This window comes from Rhinatrema bivittatum, chromosome 4 (genome assembly GCF_901001135.1).
Source record: "Rhinatrema bivittatum chromosome 4, aRhiBiv1.1, whole genome shotgun sequence".
Taxonomy (NCBI): Eukaryota; Metazoa; Chordata; class Amphibia; order Gymnophiona; family Rhinatrematidae; genus Rhinatrema; species Rhinatrema bivittatum.
In genome coordinates, this window is record NC_042618.1 from 48,972,662 (window position 1) to 48,991,855 (window position 19,194).

The 19,194-nt window shown below is 43.0% G+C and overlaps 1 long non-coding RNA gene across 1 annotated transcript in view; it reads left to right on the top strand.

Annotated features, from left to right (window-relative positions):
• The first annotated feature begins 13,265 nt into the window (after nt 1–13,265).
• LOC115089300 overlaps nt 13,266–19,194 on the top strand; it is a 33,254-nt gene continuing 27,325 nt past the window's right edge. Inside the window, exon 1 of the long non-coding RNA XR_003856052.1 lies at nt 13,266–13,461. This is a non-coding gene — a long non-coding RNA (uncharacterized LOC115089300). The remainder of the gene's footprint in view (nt 13,462–19,194) is intronic.

Sequence of the window (19,194 nt, forward strand, 5' to 3'; positions counted from 1 at the left end):
ATACGTGCGGTTGGGATATTTTTAATGATATGCATGTACTTGCACGCATGATATAAAACTGAGCGTATTTTAGCTTGCGTGCCCATTCCTAATACACATGTTTATGGGAGCACATGCGCTCCTTTTAAAATGTACTTGAAAGGTTGTTGCTGTCACTGACATTTGCTATTGTGGCCAAAGACCACTGTTGGCATTCAGAGGCTTGAAGCAGGACCGCAGTCTTAACCTCAAAAACATTTTGGAGCTGATCAATTGTTTTGGTTTAAGTGCAGAGCTCATGTCTGTGAGCTCTGAGGCAGTAGCTGGCTGTGCGGTGCAGCCATTGCAGTGCCCAGGCCACAGGGTGGTGGTAGAGAGAGGAATGGTCTGATGACAGTGCCCTTTGGTATAACAGCAGCCAGATTTCTTCCTGGCTCTCTCCCTTGCATGCTCCCCTTTGGACTGCAACCACATCTTTTCACACCATTTGTGAACAATGGGTGTGCTATTAAAATCATTTCATACTACATTATCGGCACAATTTTCAAATTGCAGATTTTACCCATGGACTTTGCACCAATTTTGAAAGCAAATGTACACGTGTTCAAAATACCCACAGACATTTGCAGCTAGTCTTTTCACTGAAAGTAACACGCAGGGACAGTAACTTTAAAACGAGCGCGTGTGTGCCCGTATATGAGCACACGGCCACATACGCAGGAATCTTATATCAGCTGTGCAACTACGCACGCGCATTATAAAATACACCTAGTGTGTGTGTGTGCTCCTAATTTTAAGCATTTACACACGCATCTGCTAATCGCGCATTTTCCTTAGGAATTGTCGACTTTTACATGCACAAGTGAGGTCATTTTATAACATGTGCAGGTGAAGGAAATGACAAATGTAACCAGTTCATCCAACAGTTAGCCAAGTTTATCTCTAGGTCATCAAGATCCCCTGGTTCTTTACCCTGCACTCCCCTCCCAGTTTAACCAGAGCTCTCATGAAATCCGTATTTGGCTATAAACTGATATATTCAGACTGCGCAGGGAAGCGCCGTATGCGCACTGCATTCGCAGGGTATAAAATCACAACTTATGCACGTAAATGCTGTCCCCCACTCTGGAGCATCCCTGACCAGCTCCTGTTCCACCACATTGTTACGTGATCCTAGATATTTGTACATCGGTACTTGCACGCATGTGTGTGAAGTTTATAAAATCAACCTGGTGCGAATAAGCGCTACAGGCATGCACATCTCCGACTTTTCAAATCTTCCTTTAAGAGCATAACTTTCAAACAACCATCCACAATAGCGTATGTGCGTGTATATGGCCGCGCTTAGTTTTGCCATAGCATTTTTTCAACCCGAGCATATCACATACGTGTGTATTATCAAATAGGCATATTTTTACTCTGCAGCATATGCGCGAAATTATCTATCTCAATGCATTGCATGTGCATTCTTTTCCTATTTTTAAAATACATGAGTGTATACTTTACGCGTGAAAGTAAAGTAGGACTCGCTCGTGTAAGTCCCCGAGATGCACGTGTAAGTCGGACAATTTTAAAACATTCACGCATAAATGAAATGAACCAGTTTACCAAACAGACCACCCAGTTCTTCAGCCTGAACTCTCCCCCAGTTCACCCAGACCTCTGACCCAGTCAGTGCTACACAATAATCACATTTAATATCATTTAGCCAGATAATTAGCAGGTGTAAAAATGCACGGGTGGGTTGGCAAATGTATGCATGGGTCTATTAAAATAGCAACTTGTGTAAAGGCTGGCCCCGCCCCAGATCGCCCCTTTTTTACACATGTATATGTGTGTGCAAAAGTGAAAATAAGTGTGCATTTTCCACTTTTATAAAATACGGAATGCATGAGTAGAGGCTACTTATGCACAAAAAGTTTTGAAAATTCACATGATAGATTTGAAAATGGACTCTGTGGGGCTCAGGGGCTCATTCACTAAGCTGCAGCATTTTTCCCCGAGGAGTCACACAGCCGCAGTACATGACCCTATTACTTTGTGACTCCCGTCATATTTTTCTTCACAGAAAAATACTGTGGCCTGCGTTTTTTTTCCCATGACTAAAACTACTGTGGCAGCAAAAGTCCCCCAAATAAACCATGATGGTGGCCCCGGGACTGTGGGGCCACCATCTCTTAAAGGGGACAATGACCCTGAGTAAGCCCCTCCCCCCCCTTGAAAGTTGCGAATATTCCTGGTGTCCTTGGAGGCAGCCTATTGTTGAAAATGTAAAAAAAATACCCGTTTTATGCTTGGCAGAAGTCCCACTCCCTCCCCTTCTCTCCAAAAATGTCAGCTCCTAGAGGCTAGGAGGCCGAGACCCTCTTCCCCACCCTAGCTGCTTTCCCCCAAATCTCTCCATTTACAAACTAAATAATCCTTGGTGGTTCAGTGGACCTCCCCCAAGTCAGATCCTTCCCTTACACATAACAAGATTCCTAGTGGTGTAGTGGACCCCTGATCACTAATTCCTGGACCTCTCTTTACTTATCAAGATATCTCTGGTAGTCTAGTGGGAGCCTGGAGTGTGCCCTTACTTCCAGGCCCGATGGCGGTCATTTTGGAAAATGACCGCCATCGATAAATGGCCTAAAATGGCTTTAGTGAATGAGCCCCTACGTTTGGTATTTTCTTGCCTGACCTAAACACAATCATGGAAATGCCTCCTTTAATGCAGCTAAAAGTGCGTGCATTGCGGAACAGCATGCGTACTTTTAGCTGCATTGAGGGAGGGCATTTTTCCAGACAGCCGATTTACACAGGTAAGGTGCCTTTTACCCATGTAAATGGCTTTGGACATTATCCTACCCAATGTCCCTGTGCTCGCCTACTAAATGTATACCTAAATCCGTGCTTTAAATCCGAGCTGGTATTGCCCCTGTTGATGTGTTTAATTTATGATCACATGCCAACCAGGAGTTCTGAATACTTTTAGAGGGATATTGAGTTTGCCTCTAGCTTGGAGAAGAGTGAGGATTGACATGAAGAATCTCTGAGACAGTGAACAGCTGCAGAGGTTTGTCTCGGGAGAGGAATAATTCTCCAGTCTAAACTCTCTTGCTGCTTAAAGTTATAGATTGTAGGGATGTGAATCGGGTGCCCGATCATTTCAGCTTTCGGGATTGTTTGGCCGTGGGAAAAAATCATTTTCCCGCATTTCCCCGTTTTTGTTTTTTTTTTTAGTGAAAAATCGTTTTTCGGGTTAGTGCACGCTAACTCATGTTAGCGCGACCTAAAAAAATAGCAAAAAATAACAAAAAGTAACAAAAATAAACGGTTTTTTGTTAGTGCGCGCTAACATGAGTTAGCGCGCACTAACCCAAAAAACGATTTTTAAGAAAAATCGGGGGTAAAATTGATCGTTTCTTTCTTTTAACCGATTTCTAACGAATTTAGAAATATCATACGATATTTCAATTCGTTAGAAAAACGATTCACATCCCTAATAGATTGTGGTAACTTACCTGCAAGTTGGCAGAGTAAGCCCCACTCTCTTGTGGAAGATCCCCAGGATGTAAGATCTTTAGGGAACTTTTGATATGAGTTCAGAATTCCCATAGTCTAGCAGTTTTGCTCATCTGGCATCAAAGTTATTTTTTATTTTTTTTACTATATTAACATTTTTAACAATTACTTTGTTAAGAATATATAGTACTTGAAGAAGAAAAACCATAATATTGAAACATCTACCTTATAAATGGGCTCTGACCGTCGGCCCGCAAATGCGCAGTAGAGAGCAGCTCTACCGCGCATGCGCGGGCGAGCACGTCGGTCAGAGCCGAGCGTGCCCGAAAAAAAAATGGCGCTGGGGCCGCAGGAGCGGCGGCGGTGAGAAGCAGGAGCGGCGTCGGCGAGGAGCAGGAGTGGGAGGAGCAGTAGCGGCGTCGTGCGCGCGGGGGAGAGACCCCCCCCCCGGAGATCTTCCATCTGCTGGTTGTGGATGATCTGAAAGGGGAGGGAATTGAGAGAGGGGGAGTGACTGAGGAGAGGGAGGAGAGAGTGAGGGGAAGGGGAGGGGGGGAGGAGAGAGTGAAGGGAAGGTGAGGGGGGAGGAGGAGGAGGAGGGGGAGGGGAAGGAAGGGGGGAGGGGGGAGGGAGGGGAGGAAGAGGGGAGGGAGAGAGGAGGGAGAATAGAGGGGGAGGGGGGAGAGGGAGGAAGAGGGGAGGGAGAATGGGGGGAGGGGGGGAGGGAGGAAGAGGGGAGTGAGGGAGAGAGGAGGGAGGGAGGGAGGGGGAGGGGAGTGGGAAGGAAATGGACCGAAATTTTTTTTTTTTAAATGTAGCCCGTTGTTATGGGCTTAACGGCTGGTGTGAATATAAAAGAAAAGGGGTAAAATAAAATCAATTTCCATGTATATTAGATCACAATCGTAAGAAGATCTAAGAGAAATAATATAACTAAGGGGAAAAAATATATTCTTCTTAGCCTAGAAGAAAACCAATAATGTGGTCTCAAGCAGTTATTTTACAAGCTGACCTTGTTTGGAGTTTTTTTGGACTATTAATTGCTACATTGGGTCCACTGCTCTAGAAAACCCGACAATTGTCCTGGCCCATAGGACACATATTTGCTATTGCTGAGCTTAATTTCACAATGATAAGTTAACTTTAATGCCTCTTCTCTTTTACTTCTTCCTTACAGTTTACGCTGCCTCCCACCCAATCAATAATACAGTATAAATAACATTTGATATCTCTTACGGAAGATAATTAGCAGGTGTAAAATTGCATAAATCTACATGCATAAGTCTCTCTTAAAAAAGCAACTTATGCACGTGTATGTTGGCCTCACCCCAGAATGCCCCTTTTTTAATGTCCGTATGTTTGATATTTATAAGATAGCATGTATGCAAGCACATGCTATTATATCAAAAAGAGAACCTCTTTGTGTGAGAAAAGAAAAAAATAATATACTTATACTAGGATTTCTCACGGGTGATGGGACTATTAAAGGCAAAATTTACTGTGATAATGACCCAGCAACCTTCATAGTGCACAAGGTTCCAGTATATATGTCTGGAAACCTGGAAGAGCTGCTGCTTCTTCGTGCTAGAGGCATAATCATCGGTTGCTTAGGTCTGGGTTTCTCTCATTTCGTTAAGCTAGTCAAAAAATGCTTTTTAGTAAGTGATACTTAGCTTAACTGTGGCTGAGAGCTGTGAAACAGCTTACTCTGCTGCTATTTGCTGCTTAGGTACCGCTGATTGGCGCGGTGATCTTGGCTGTGCTGAGGGCTCCTTACAGGTCCGCGAATGTAGTCGCTGTCTTTTAAAGTTCCAATGTTAGTTAGACGGCGCAATGTTTAAAATTTGCGCCGACTTCCACTGGGTAGCCGCATACAGCCGCGCATATCTACAGCACACTGTGCCCCTGAGGAAGGAACAACTCCGAAACTCTGTAGCGTCGGGTGTCCAGACAGTGTAAGACATTTTACTTGCCTGTGAGGGAACTAACATCAGAACTTTAAAAAGACAGCGACTACATTCGCGGACCTGTAAGGAGCCCTCAGCACAGCCAAGATCACCGCGCCAATCAGCGGTACCTAAGCGGCAAATGACAACAGAGTAAGCTGTTTCACAGCTCTCAGCCACAGTTAAGCTAAGTATCACTTACTAAAAAGCATTTTTTGACTAGCTTAACGAAATGAGAGAAACCCAGACCTAAGCAACCGATGATTATGCCTCTAGCACGAAGAAGCAGCAGCTCTTCCAGGTTACCAGACATATATACTGGAACCTTGTGCACTATGAAGGTTGCTGGGTCATTATCACAGTAAATTTTGCCTTTAATAGTCCCATCACCCATGAGAAATCCTAGTATAAGCACATGCTATTATGCATGCATATGCAAATTTTCCCATGTGCAACCTTTTGAAAATTCATCTGTAAGGGTTTAAGTTGCATCTCATTGGGCACCACTATGGGAGCCCTTCTCTGGTCACCTCTACTATGTCTATGTCCTTTTGGAGGTAGAGTCTTTAGAATTGGACTCAATACTACAAGTGAGGTCTTACTAATGATCTGTACAGAAGCATTATCACCTCTTGTTCATGCATTCCTTATGTAGTACACAAGGAAAATAACAGGGGACACTATGTCCATCCATCCCTCTTGCCTTCCAGGTACATGTGTATGTCTACTTTTCTGTGCATAAATCCATCAGTAAGAAGGACATGCATGTAAGTCCATTGATCTGATATAATAACCTGTGGGCCTGGATAAAAACAGCACCCACAAAGAATGCATTTGGCCTGCATCGCACTCCAAAGGGAATACACCTTGCCAACCTTGCCAGTCTTGTTTCTGTTGGTTAAGCCTTTGCCTTTGCACTCTAGAATTTCTCTAGTTCCTGTCCTGCACCACCCTGTTACATGTGGGTGGTGGAGGACAGGCTCGTCTACATCCGTATCTCACCTCACATCACATACTGCTTCCTTGGATTTCTATACCCCAAATGAATAACTCTGCACTTTTTTTTTTAAATTGAATAGGGATGTGCATTATTATAAAATGAAAAGGTAATCTAAACTGAAACAGCCTATTCGTATTTTGGTGTTTTACCTGAAAAAATTCATAGTGCCTCTGAAAAAATATAAAAATTGTGTTATTTGTTTCAGCAAACAGCACATACTATTTACCAAAATAACCCTCCTTCCCCCCCCCCCCCCCAAAAAAAGAAAAAATGAATATAAAAAAGCCCCAAAATGAAATTTGGCCAAAAAAACAGCTGAGAGTGAAAAAAAAAATGAATCAAACCAAAAAGATTTTTCTTGCACATCCCTTAACCTGCCAAGCACATGATCATTATTTAGAACTGTTAGAATCATTCCTTTGTCTACTTCCTCAGGAGTTCTCACTCTCTTGCTGATCTCAGTGTGACCGGATCCCCAGTTCATCACTATATGCCCTAGTTCCATTTCCAGAGATGCAATATGTTGAGCTATCCAACCCCTCTTGATCTCCTCCCACCTAGGAGAGTCGGGATTGGTTGTTCATTCCCCTTATTATCAGCCATTTTGTGACTAAAGGTGTGGCTCGAGTCAGATCAGAGCAGACACAGGATGTGTCTTCTGCCTTTACCTTCTTTCCAGCTATTTAAGCTTCCAAGTTCTTTACTCCTTGTTGAATGTAACTTTGCCTTATTCACCTCTATTGTTTAATTACTTTAGTTGGCGCTTCAGTTATACCCTTGTTAAATGTAAACCGATCCGATATGGTTATTACTATGAAGGTCGGTATAAAAAAGTGTTAAATAAATAGATCTTTGTCCCTCCCTGGTGAGGCCTCCCTGCCTCGACAGTGTCGTGGTGGTGATGGTGGTGGGAGGGGTTCACTGTGCACAACCTGCCAATGGACTCTAGCTATTTAGTTGCAGGAAGGAAACCTTTTGGGCCTGAATCCTTATGAAAGTTGCACTCCTTGACTGAAAACCAGTGAACCCATTCACTCTCTGAATGTGGCAAGCACCTGTGACAGCTTGGCTGTGTGAGGCGCGTGAAGGCTGGGAGAACTCTGCCAGAGCAGAGACTGCATTGCACTCGGTTCCTCTGATGAAGGTCTTCTCGCTGGCTGGCTTCAGAGTGCAAAGGCTGAAGACTAGTGAGCCCATTCCCCCCATGAATGTGGCAAGCACCCGTGACAGCAGAAGTCCAGTCTAGGAAGGTTTTGTAGAACCAGTATCTCTCTTTTACTGTGAGGAGGATTTTTTGGCCATCCCTCCTCACTGGGAGCTTGGCCGGATAAGCAGGCTCCTGCCAGCAGACATTTTCATTTGAGGAGTCACCTTTCAGAAGAACTAAAAGAATCAAATAAGAACCTGGAGACCCCTTCCGGATCTCCAACAACATCATGGGACCAGGATGTAGGGCTGGGTGTTCGGGAAGACTCTGGAGCATCAGGTAGGATTTTTGCTATGCTAGAAGGGGGACCCCTGACATAGGAATCCCGAGTGAGCCACTGGGAGAGCTTTAGTGCATAATTTACACCGCCATGGGAAGCTCAACCAGTTTGCTGCAGGAAAGGACACCTACCCAGATGGAGACACCCTACCTGTAATGGAAACAGCATGTAACTGTACACTCAATTCAAGATGCATTTTAATTTTGCCTTAACTAATCTGTAAATTATTATTTAAACCCAGTACCTGGACCTGCCTGTTTATTCACAACACCTCCCTCCAGGGGTTGTCGGCACAGCTTTGAACACACACAGGATCACACACCGCTGTCTGGGCCATAGACGAGAGTCTCCCCCTGTAAAAAGAACCACCCCTCCCCCAGGGATCAGGAGTTGGAATGGAGTCAGCTAGCCAGAGCAGCCCTGAAGGTTATATCTGCCTTAAGGGGATCACCGCTCCAGAAAAATGGGTTACAGACTACCAAAAAAAAAGACAAATTTTTCCTGTTAACTTCTTAGCAATATCACTGCCAAAAATATTGAATAGAACTGGCCCCGGGACAGATCTCCATCGATCCCTTCTTCCTCGGTCACTTTCTTCTTCTCCTTTCTATAAGACTTTCTTTCAGATGATGCTCCCACGCATTGTTTTGTGCTCTTCTCCTGCTTCCCTCACCTTTCAGCACCTCTTGCCTTCTAATTTTCCCCGTTCCCTTCCATAGTGCTCTTTATACAATGGAAACTCCATGTATGCAAAAAGGCATCGCCGTGGCACTACATTGTAACTCTGCCAACAAATCTTCTTTTTCACTGAGCCATCACATATCTCCCCACATATATTTGTAGTCAAAGGTGAAATTTTCAACATTGAAGTCAGGGCGGTGAGTGGTGCATTGCCTTTTGCTGAGGTGATTGGCGGAATGTGCCCAGTTAGGGTTAAAATTATCCAGGGAAGTTCACCCAGATAAATTTGGTCCTACTCTCCGCCATGTCCAGGCTTAACTGGCTTAAACCCAACCCCACAACTCTCCCACAGCACCTTTTTTTTTTTTTTTTAAATGACTTACCTGGTTAAAACCTACCCACTTGGTGAGTAGGGAAATTCAAAATTTGGGGGTTTGTCTAGCAAAGTCTAAACTTAGCCAGTCAAACCCCTTTAAATACAGATCTGTCCATCTTTAAGTTGTGAAAAAGAGAAAAAAGAAAGACACCAATACAATTTTGTACTAAATGGTACCATTATTTGCAGCCTTGGCAGAGAGGTGAGAGATGGCATTCGGGCTCAAATACACCTCCCTCTTGGCGGTGCTCATGCCAGGGTTGGGTTAAGGCATATTGGCAGGGCAGCCTAGCAGAAGACCTCACGGCTGAAGCCTGTGATGAATCTTTTTTGTGGATGAATGGGGGATTTCATTCTTCAGTTGTCTTGTCAATCAGCCTTTTCAGAAGCTCTAAAATCACCTAAAAATAGAAATAAAGTGAAAATTGCTTATTACATTTTGCTTATCAAATCACTGCTTTTATAGAAAAAGTCTTTGCACAACATAAATGAGTGCCTTTGAAAATAACAGAGCAAGATCACTTATTCCATTACTTTTAATTGCTCCAATCCTTTTTTGGTCCACTTGGTATTCATGTTGCTCAACACAGCAGAGTTAACTCCCTCCAGTAATCACATCTTATTGTCATGTGGCTTTTATTTTCTACAGTGTGCATCCCATAATAATTTACCAGCTCAGTAGCTTAGAGAAAACGCATGCCTTAGGCACAATCAGAGGGGATAACTTTCCTGCTCATGTGGGCCCATATACACATCTATATGGGCACACGGTAATCTACTACTGTATTTTATAATCTGCTCGCAAATGATATGCACAGGTTATAAAACATGAGTACATATGTGTGTACACATTTCCTGTGTATGTAAAAAACCATGAGCTGCACAAGTTTGGACTTATCTAGAAAAGTTGTGGCATTTATCTGGATAGGTTTTCGATTTATGTGGCTAAGTAATGGCCAAGGCAAAGGCAGTACTTAGCCGGATAATCGGAATGATAAGTATGTGGAAATGATATGCCCATGTATTTGTACTTCAGATTTTAAAGGGATATGTAAGTAGATTTGCTCGCATTATTTAGATGCATTTACCCCCCTTAAGTTGGCTTTTCCATGCATAAATCAGGGGATTTTATAAAATGTGCATAGTAATGAAATTGCCAGTTTTATTTAATTAGTCTACCAGTTCAGCCAATCAATCCATCTGTAGCTTGTGAAGCCCCACCTGGCTCTTCAGCCTGAAGTCCCCCCATTTCACACAGACCCCTCCACCCAGTCATTTTTTTCACTTTTGAGATGTTTACGACCATTTACGCCTGATATTGACCGGCAGTAAATACATGCAAGTAAAAGGCTTCTGCGCATCACTTATACAATGTAAATGTTGGCCCTACCCCTGGCCCGCTCCAGTTTGTGGAAAGTTACTCACGGACCCCGATATACGCACGCATATTCCAGTTTCTAAAATAGCGTATACTCGCATGTATGCCATTTTACGGGCACACGTGCTATTTTTTTCCATGTGCATCTTTTGAAAACTCACCTCCTGTAATGTCTACTTAGAATTGCTCCTAACCCTTCCTGTCAGACACTTTGATATGAAACAATTGGAACCATGAATGTCCTCAACATTCTCTGGCTATCTGAGCCCAGCGTGTCAGAATGTATTACTCCATGGTTTGTGGTAAGGGAGTGGGTTTGGTACTGCGCCCATGACACAAACAAATACTTCTGGCCCTGTCAGACAGAAGAGCCAAACATGAGTTTCCTTCATGTGCTACGGTCTAACATACAGCGTCAGACTCATATGAAATTTCAATGCATAATACACGGACTGCAGAAAATAATGCCACCTGAGGTTCTCTTGTCATGATTGCAGATCATAACGCTTTCCTCCTTCCTTCCTTGAACTATACCATAGGGTATGTAAGTATTCACTCCATAAGAAAACTATATAAGAGAAGATGAAGTCCTTAACTGATGGTGTCTGCCAGCTAGTGATTACAAGGGGTAATTTCAGCCTCTGGCCACCTTGCAAGGTTATCCAGATATACTTAACCAGCTAATTTTGGCAGGATATTCAGCAGCACAGTTGCACCACTGAATATATCCGGCAGTCTTAAAGTTAGCAGTATTACTTTAGCTAGCTAACTTTAGCATTACTTTACAGCACAATCATCTAACAGAGTTAGATGGATAAGTTATTTGCTAACTCTGAATATTGGAGTTAGTCTGATTATTTATCCAGCTAACTTAACTCTGCCCCACAATGCCGTACATTAACCTGCTAAACATTAGCTAGGTAAGTGGCTGAAATATTCAGAAGTCAGCATTTAGTTATCCTCCTACATGCCACTGAATATAGACCCCATAGCTCTTGATCAGAAGGCACTAAACAATTATTATGAAATACTGGTACTATTTTGTGGTCACTGCTTCCCCCCCCCCCCCCCCCACATTGTTCTGAGACATTGTAAGGTACTATTGTTCTCCCACAAAATGCACCAGCTAAAGATCTGCATTCCCTTTAAATCATATGCCTGAAAGGGCACCCAGCATTCACCCTGCTTATCAATTTGAAGCACTGGGTCAGTGTATTGCATTAGGGCAGAGCAGAGAAAGAGGAAGAAACCTGAGAGAAAAAGGGAGGGGGAGGGGAAGGGAGAAAGAGAGAGAGAGAGAAAGAATTATAGGGAGATGGCTAGGGAAGGGAGAAAGGAGAGAAGAGTGCTGAAAGTGTGACAAGGTTATAAGCACTCCAGCAAAATATAGGAGACGTGGATGAAATGCAATAGAGAAGGAAGAGAAAATTAAACAAAAGAAAAATGCCAAGAAATACAAGAGAAAGCAGTCAAGCCATAGAAAAACAGAAGAAGTAATAAAAGGATAGATAGGAAGCTTTACTTGGCAAATATTCAAAATAATGTAATAGCAATAATGGAAACAGAAAGATGCTACTTCTATTGACTCAAACGATTTCTTGATAAATTCATCATGAGGAGCATGGTGTGATGTATTTTATACAAGACTAGGTACACAGACCTGAAAAATGTGCAAAGACACAAAATCACTCTGCACACTAGTGGAAAATAATGAAATGGAGGAAAGACTGGGAACAATTGTATTGCAGTAAAAAAAAAAAAATCTCTAGTGAGAGTAAATGTCTAATATTACATGAGAATATTTGACTGATCTATAGCGCCTATCTGGCTGTCCAGCAAACCCCTCCTAGAAGGATGTGCAAACTCCCAGAAAGGAGATAGCAAAAAAAGAGAGAGCTGAGGGTGTCATTAAAAGAAGAAACGTCCCAAAAAATGGCCCCAGGTTTTTAAATATTGTGGCTTTTATTTTTTGAAGCAGACAGTAATAACTTTCAGTTAGTAGCTCAATACAACTAATTGGTTCCCAAATTTATTCAGTCAAAAAAAAATCCCTATTTGATTTCTCTTAATTTTTGCTATTGGGCAGATGAGCTCTTGTTCTAGCAAATCCAGTGGTTCCAGCATTCTACCAAGGCCATCCAATTCTCTTTAATTTGTTGTTGTTGTTGTTTTGACCCAGCTGTTTCCTTACACTTCTTTGTACTTCCAGCTTGATTGGAAACAGGGCTGAGGATCTGGTTCCAGGCACCTTCATTCACAAATACCTGGGGATTTCCCTTCTAATTTAGATCCCACCCAGCCTCTCCATACCTAGTCTGGTTATCAGGGTGACAGACCTCAGCCAGAAGCCATGTCCCGGCTTCCTTCTGGTGCCCCTGCAATCATAGGCCCCTGATCCAGCCAGCAGGTGCTAGGCTTGAGGGAGGACCACTCCCCCCTCCCCCTCCCCCTCCCTAGCCAATGCCAGGAAGACCCAACTTGAGATTGAACAAGGGACCTTAAGCCAGTCAGTTGATCAATAGTCCTTTTGGTTACAATTGTTCATGAGAATACAGCTGAGGGCAGGGTCTCTGCATGGTAGAGCTGCTTCTCTTTCACTTGCTTTCAAACGAGTTGTTTGATAGGGATGTGTGTGCTCCTATTTATTTAGCAAGGTGTGTGACAGATCTTCGTCCCGAGTGCTTCTATAAAAGGTTCATAGGCATCTCGAAAATGTAACTTGTACCAGTATATCACATGACCGTAAAACCCCCAGGGAGCAGTCCTCTCCTGGAGGTTTATTCACTAATACAGGCTGTCTGTGTCCCTGCCTAAGTATAGCTGCAGTGAGAGGCAGCCAGAGGGTTTCGATTACATCCCAACGCTTTTAGTATTCTGCAGTCCACAGAAGAAAAAGCAGCGTATGGCGCACTACGCCCCGCTGTCTGCAGTGAAAGAAAAGCTGGGGGTGGACTTCCCTTCCACAAAGCTGTCAGTCATTTTTTTTTTCCACAAATTTCCATTGTGGGATTATGCCATTGTCGATGGTACGAAACCTGGATTTTCTATACATCTTCAAATAAGTTTCTCCCAGGACATGGTGACGTAGTAGAGAGAGATATATCCAGGTACATTGAGCTGATCTTCCAAATTTGGAGCGGTTGGGGGGGCTATGCAGGGCGCTTGAACTGAAACAAAGAACCAGTGTTATTAATACAGGTTAGAGTTAAGTTAATGCTAGGGTAAAAAAACAAAACAAAACCAAACCTTTCTCTCGGTGAGCACAACATCCCATGCAATTTAACAAAAGACTTGGAGATGAAACGTTGTCATTTCCTGCAGGGTCTTTGCTTGCAGCTGTGAAATATAGCTATCAACATTTAATAACTATATTTCAAGCAACAGCAGCTATCTGTGAGAGTAATTAATGTTCTAAATCATTGGTTAAAATTTGTAAATAAGTAAAGTCTTCTTTTGCTGTCTCTGTTGTTGGTTTTTTTTTTAAGTGTGATCTCACTTACTTTGAAGATATTAATAATTTAGTTCCCATATCCTGTGTTTCCCTTTAGAATGGTTTATTTATTTACTAAGTCCAGGTCTGCTTGTCTGCCTTCATATCTTCTGGTGTTCTATTTGCTACCTAAAGATAGCGTGTATCAACTCGACGGTTAGACACGTTTTCCCCCGGCTCAGGCACCTGCACTGGAAGGGATTTCTTCATCCATTATCATTTGATAGGCTTTAAACTTATGGATAGTTCTAGCCATAAAGATTGTAGCCGAGTCATTATGAAAGAGTAAGAATAATAATGTAGTGCGCCTTTATTTACAACATACATTGCAGCTAGAGAAAGAAATACAAGTTGCTTCTCATTAAGGAGGAAGATGAATGTTATTTTGCAAGAATGAAAGCAAATATGAATGCAATACCCTGCGGCAAAAGCTAATTATTCTGCCCCCTGTGCCCCATGAGCTTTTGTTTTCAATTCCATCAGAACTGTGCAGAGTCTGCCCGAAAACTTGTGCCATGTTTCTGTTCACTTACTGGCTTTGTGCAATTTGGAATAATAAGAAATAAATTATTCTTCACTGGAGAAAAAAAAAGTGTGGATGCATCTGTTGCTAGTTTCATATTCTTCAACAGGTCCCTTCTTGGTGCACATTGGGTACAGTTTTATTTTGGGCACCTTCCTGCTGGATTTCAACCAGAAACATGAGAATGTAGGGATACTGCAGTCATTTTAATGTTTGCTATACTGGCAAAAAGGTAAATTCATGGTGTCTGTTAAAATTCCAGAGCATGTAGAATCATATTCAAGGAAGCTGGCCATGTATTTCTCCTTTGAGGTGATAACAAGTAATTGCTGCCCTTTTTTAATTAATCATCTTCTGAATTTACAGAAAAGATGGTTCATGATTCTGTAAAATGTTTAGTACTGGTTTTTTTTTAACTAAAAGGCATTTATTTTGATAAAAAAAAAGTATATTTTCTAAGTGCATCTTGAATTCATTTTGGTAAAACTCTGAGCTCCTGTTCCTAAACGTCCCATCATTTTAAAACCATTCCAGTTTGCTGTTTTTCACAGTTCTATGTGATTCATTGGATGCAGTAAAAGAATATTATGCAACACCCGTTGCTCTGAAAGGCAGCATTCACAAATCCAGCAATGAGGATATAATTCATTGATGATTTCAGTCAAAAAGGAGCATGTGCCACATGCTGTGGCAGGTGCAGAAGAGATAATACTAAGATAACGCTTTGCTTAAGCAACCTTTTCACTCTGATTGCATGAGAGAGCTCCTGTTGTTGCTGGTGCTTGCTAAAAGGACAGTGGGCAGTGGTTGGCACTGTGCTGTGTGCTTACTATCACCTCATTCATGTAATATACCTCATGTGGTAACCTTAACCTGTCCGCCTCGATTTCCATCCCCAACCACTACTAACCATGATATGGTGCATGAAATTACACAAGACTAAAATTAAGTTAGTAAATAAATAAAACTACAGATTGCTTTCACCACCACCACCATATGATCAAGTCAGAAGACTGCCTATTTGCTTGTTCCTCCCTGTATATTTTTCAGTACCATGGGAAACATCTCAACAGACATTGTTTGAGTGATCCTATTCACCAGCCAAGCCTTCATCAATGGCTCTGTGTACCAAGATGGTAAATTTGAATCAGCTGCGCAAGCACACATGTACTTGTATATGCCAGCTCACGCCAAAGGACACAACCATTTTAGAACATATGTCAATATACATGCCTATGGTTTAAAATAGGATGTACGCACTTAGGTGTGCACACAGTTTTATATAGACGTGCATGTGCGCTCAAATGCTGCTTATACTACATAAGTGGAGGAATTTTATAAGGGATGTGTGCCAAGTTTTCCCAGTTTATTCCCAATTCACCCAGTTAAGGGATAGGACTTCCCAATCCCCCTAGTTTGATAGTCTCCCTTTCCCCCTGTTAGCTCCAACCCTTAAAATCCCACTGATTAGCCTAGAATTTTTTATTTTCTTATTTGCACGCCATTCATAGCAGTGGTAAAGCTATGCAGCAGGTGTGTGCCTCTCCATGTAAATATTTACATGCACATTCCATGTTAATATCCTGGATTGCCCATGATCCGCCCTTGCCTTGTCCAGACCACACCAATGCCCTGCCTTTCTTGGGCTTTTTCACTTGTGCGTGTACCAGGTGATACACGTATATACAGACGGTTTTTAATATCCGCTCAGCACACGCCGGCTGGACACACTCGTGTATTCCCAGTTTTGGAGCATGCCAGGCTTTTAAAATTCACCCCTAAGCATCCTCAAAATAGACAGCAAAAGCCATACAACCAGATGTATCAGAAAACAATTCCAGATTATGGCTGGACACTTATGCTGCCTAACACATAAAGACCCCATTGGATTAATGTCAGAAAGTCGTACATATGCCCAGATTCTCTTTATTTATTTATTCATTTTATTTAAAATTGTTCTATTCCATCATTCCACAAATCTTGATGGTTTACAACTAGACATACATAATCAAAATAGACCAAACTTATGACAAACAGATATGCAATAATAAAAACAATTACAAAGCAATTAAAAAAACCCCCAAAATCAATTACATTCAATGACCATCTCATACACAGGAAATCAATATATCACTCAACTGATGACTCCTAAGAACCTCATTATGGGGTAAATTTTTAAAGGGCTGCATGGGCGTCCATGTGCGCGCAGTTCCTAGCACTTGCACATGGATGCTCCAATTTTATAACATGCGCACATTGACGCACGCATGTTATAAAATAGACTACTTGTACGCACATCTGTCCCCAATTTTATAATGGTGTGCGGGTGCCTACTTGTTAGCACCGCCGGCCGCCCGTGACCGGGGCCGGGTGTCATGGCCGCGGGCCGCGGGGGGCTGCAACCAGGGTCGGGCCGGCGGTCGCGGTGAATATAATTACCCGAGGCGTCTGGTGTCGTCAAGGGCTCCTGCAGTTGCAGGCAGCCCTCTTTGGTTTTCTCCTGCGGCCGCTGCCGCAGCCAGGCTCGACCGCATGGTTCCTCGGCCAGGTCGGCTCCTCCCCCTCTGCCTCCACTAGAGCCGCGCGCGTGGCTGATGAGTATTCTTAAAGGAGCCATGACAGGAAATAGTCATGGCTCCCCCTGAGACTCCTCCCCTGACTTCCTGTACTTAAGGCAAGGTCTGATCCACAGACCTTGCCTTGGTATCAAGGTTCCTGGCTGGGTTTAGTCCTGAGCTTCTTGTTCCTGGTTCTTCGTCCCGCTCTGCTTCCCTGCTCCGTTGGATTGACTCTTGGCTTCTGACCTCTGGACCGGCATTCGTGTTTCCGTGGCTTGATCCTGGTACGGCTTGCGACCCTTCTCCTGATTTCTCCTGGACTGGCTTCGAACCCTTCTCCTGATTTCTCCTGAACTGGCTTCAGACCCTTCTCCTGATTTGACCCTGGACTGGATTTCAACCCTTGTGTACCGAACCCGCGGACCGGCTCTGGACTACTCTGTGACTCCTTCTTCAAGACTGCTATGAACTGCTGGAGGCACCAGCCGTCTGGAACCCACGACCCGAAGGAGGCGCCTGCATCCAGACCTTTCTTCAGTCTTCAGGGGAGTCTCCTAAGTCCCAGCGGCCGGGTCCCTATGGGCTTCTCCTGGGGGGATCACGAGCTTCCAGGGTGAAGTCTTCGTTCAACAGCTACAGCATTCGGCCTCACCCTTCGATGGTAGAAACCTAAGGGGATTGTTTCCTTTTAGGTAGCGCTGACTCTACCTCGGAACAGGGGTCCACCTTCTGATTCATAACACTATTCGCACGCAAGGGGGGGATTTTTAAATGCATGCACAGTGACACAATCGGGCCTTTGCCCAGTTCCCTCCCAGTCCACTCCAATATAAAAGCACTCCTGTATAGGAGGGGTGGTGGAAGAGAGAAAGCTGGCACATATTATTCCATTCCTTCCCAACACCCACCCCCACCCTCTGCTAATCAACAGCAAGCTCAGGGTGACCACAACTCAAAAGTTTCCAAGTATGATGATGGATCCCAGATTGTTCAGGTGAGTTCACAACCCATAAAATCTGATAGACTTACTTGACTGAACAGCTTTACCTGCTTTGCTGATACGAAGGGACTTCGCCAAAAATACAAAGAAAATTAAAGCTGCTCTAAATAAATCCAGCTTGAAAAGCCATTTCTAACATGTCTTCTGCTTAAAGTCAAGAATAACTTGCTTTTTTCTGATACATAGTGCTAACAAAATGAGTTTTGATGAGTGCTGTTTCTGGAGAAGGGGACTTCTGGCCAGATGGTACATTGCTAATGCAAGCAAAAATGTGTATTTTTATGTATTTATGTTATTATTCTGTTTATAAACATTTACAAATAATAAATACAAGAAACATCTTGAAAATGAAATGCCATTGATCAACAGCAATTTAAAAAAATCTCTAAAGAAAAAAGGAAAACAAAAAGACAATATAACAAATGGCCTATCAGGTCCTTCGATATTAGAAAGACCCAAGTCAAAAAAAGAGAATCAAAAAGCAAACCAGCAGCTGCAAACACATACTAATGGGTGGAATTTAAGAGGGAGAGAGAGCCGCTTTATGAAGCTCAGTCTGATACTCTATCTATGGACCATTGCAAGAAGGAGCTTTGATTCGGGGTGAGTTTTCAGGAGGTGGGTTGGGGTTTGGGGGGTGGGGGGTGTTGGTGTTGTTACGGAAACATTCAGAGGTATCCATTGTAAAATTGACATCATTAAATAATTTTTGACCTTATAAGTGATGAAAAGGAGTTGATTTGTACAATGCAGCTAGCAGAGACTGTAGGATACAAATCAGCTCCTCTTGTTAGAATTTTCATTGCTTATAAGGTCTAAAATTCTTTAATGATGTCAATTTACAATGAATACCTCTGAATGTGTCTGTAACAACACTGCCAAACCCCAACCCACCTCCCAAAAACTCACCCCGAATCAAAGTGCCCCCTTACAATGGTCCATATATAGAGATTCAGACTGAGCTTCATAAAGAGAGTCTCTCTCTCTCTCTCTCTCTCTCTCTCTCTCTCTCTCTCTCTCTCTCTCTCTCTCTCTCTCTCTCTCTCTCTCTCTCTCTCTCTCTCTCTCTCTCACATAACATATGCACACTGACTGAGGAAATGTGGAGATCAATGCCCCTGCCCCTTTTTCTGGACACACACACCCTTCCTGCAATTTAAAATTCCCACAGTCCAACTTACACGTGTATGTGGCCATTTTTGCACGCACAAGGCTTTTAAAATCTACCTCATAGTGAGTAAAGTTCTACAGATGGCAACACTGGAGAAA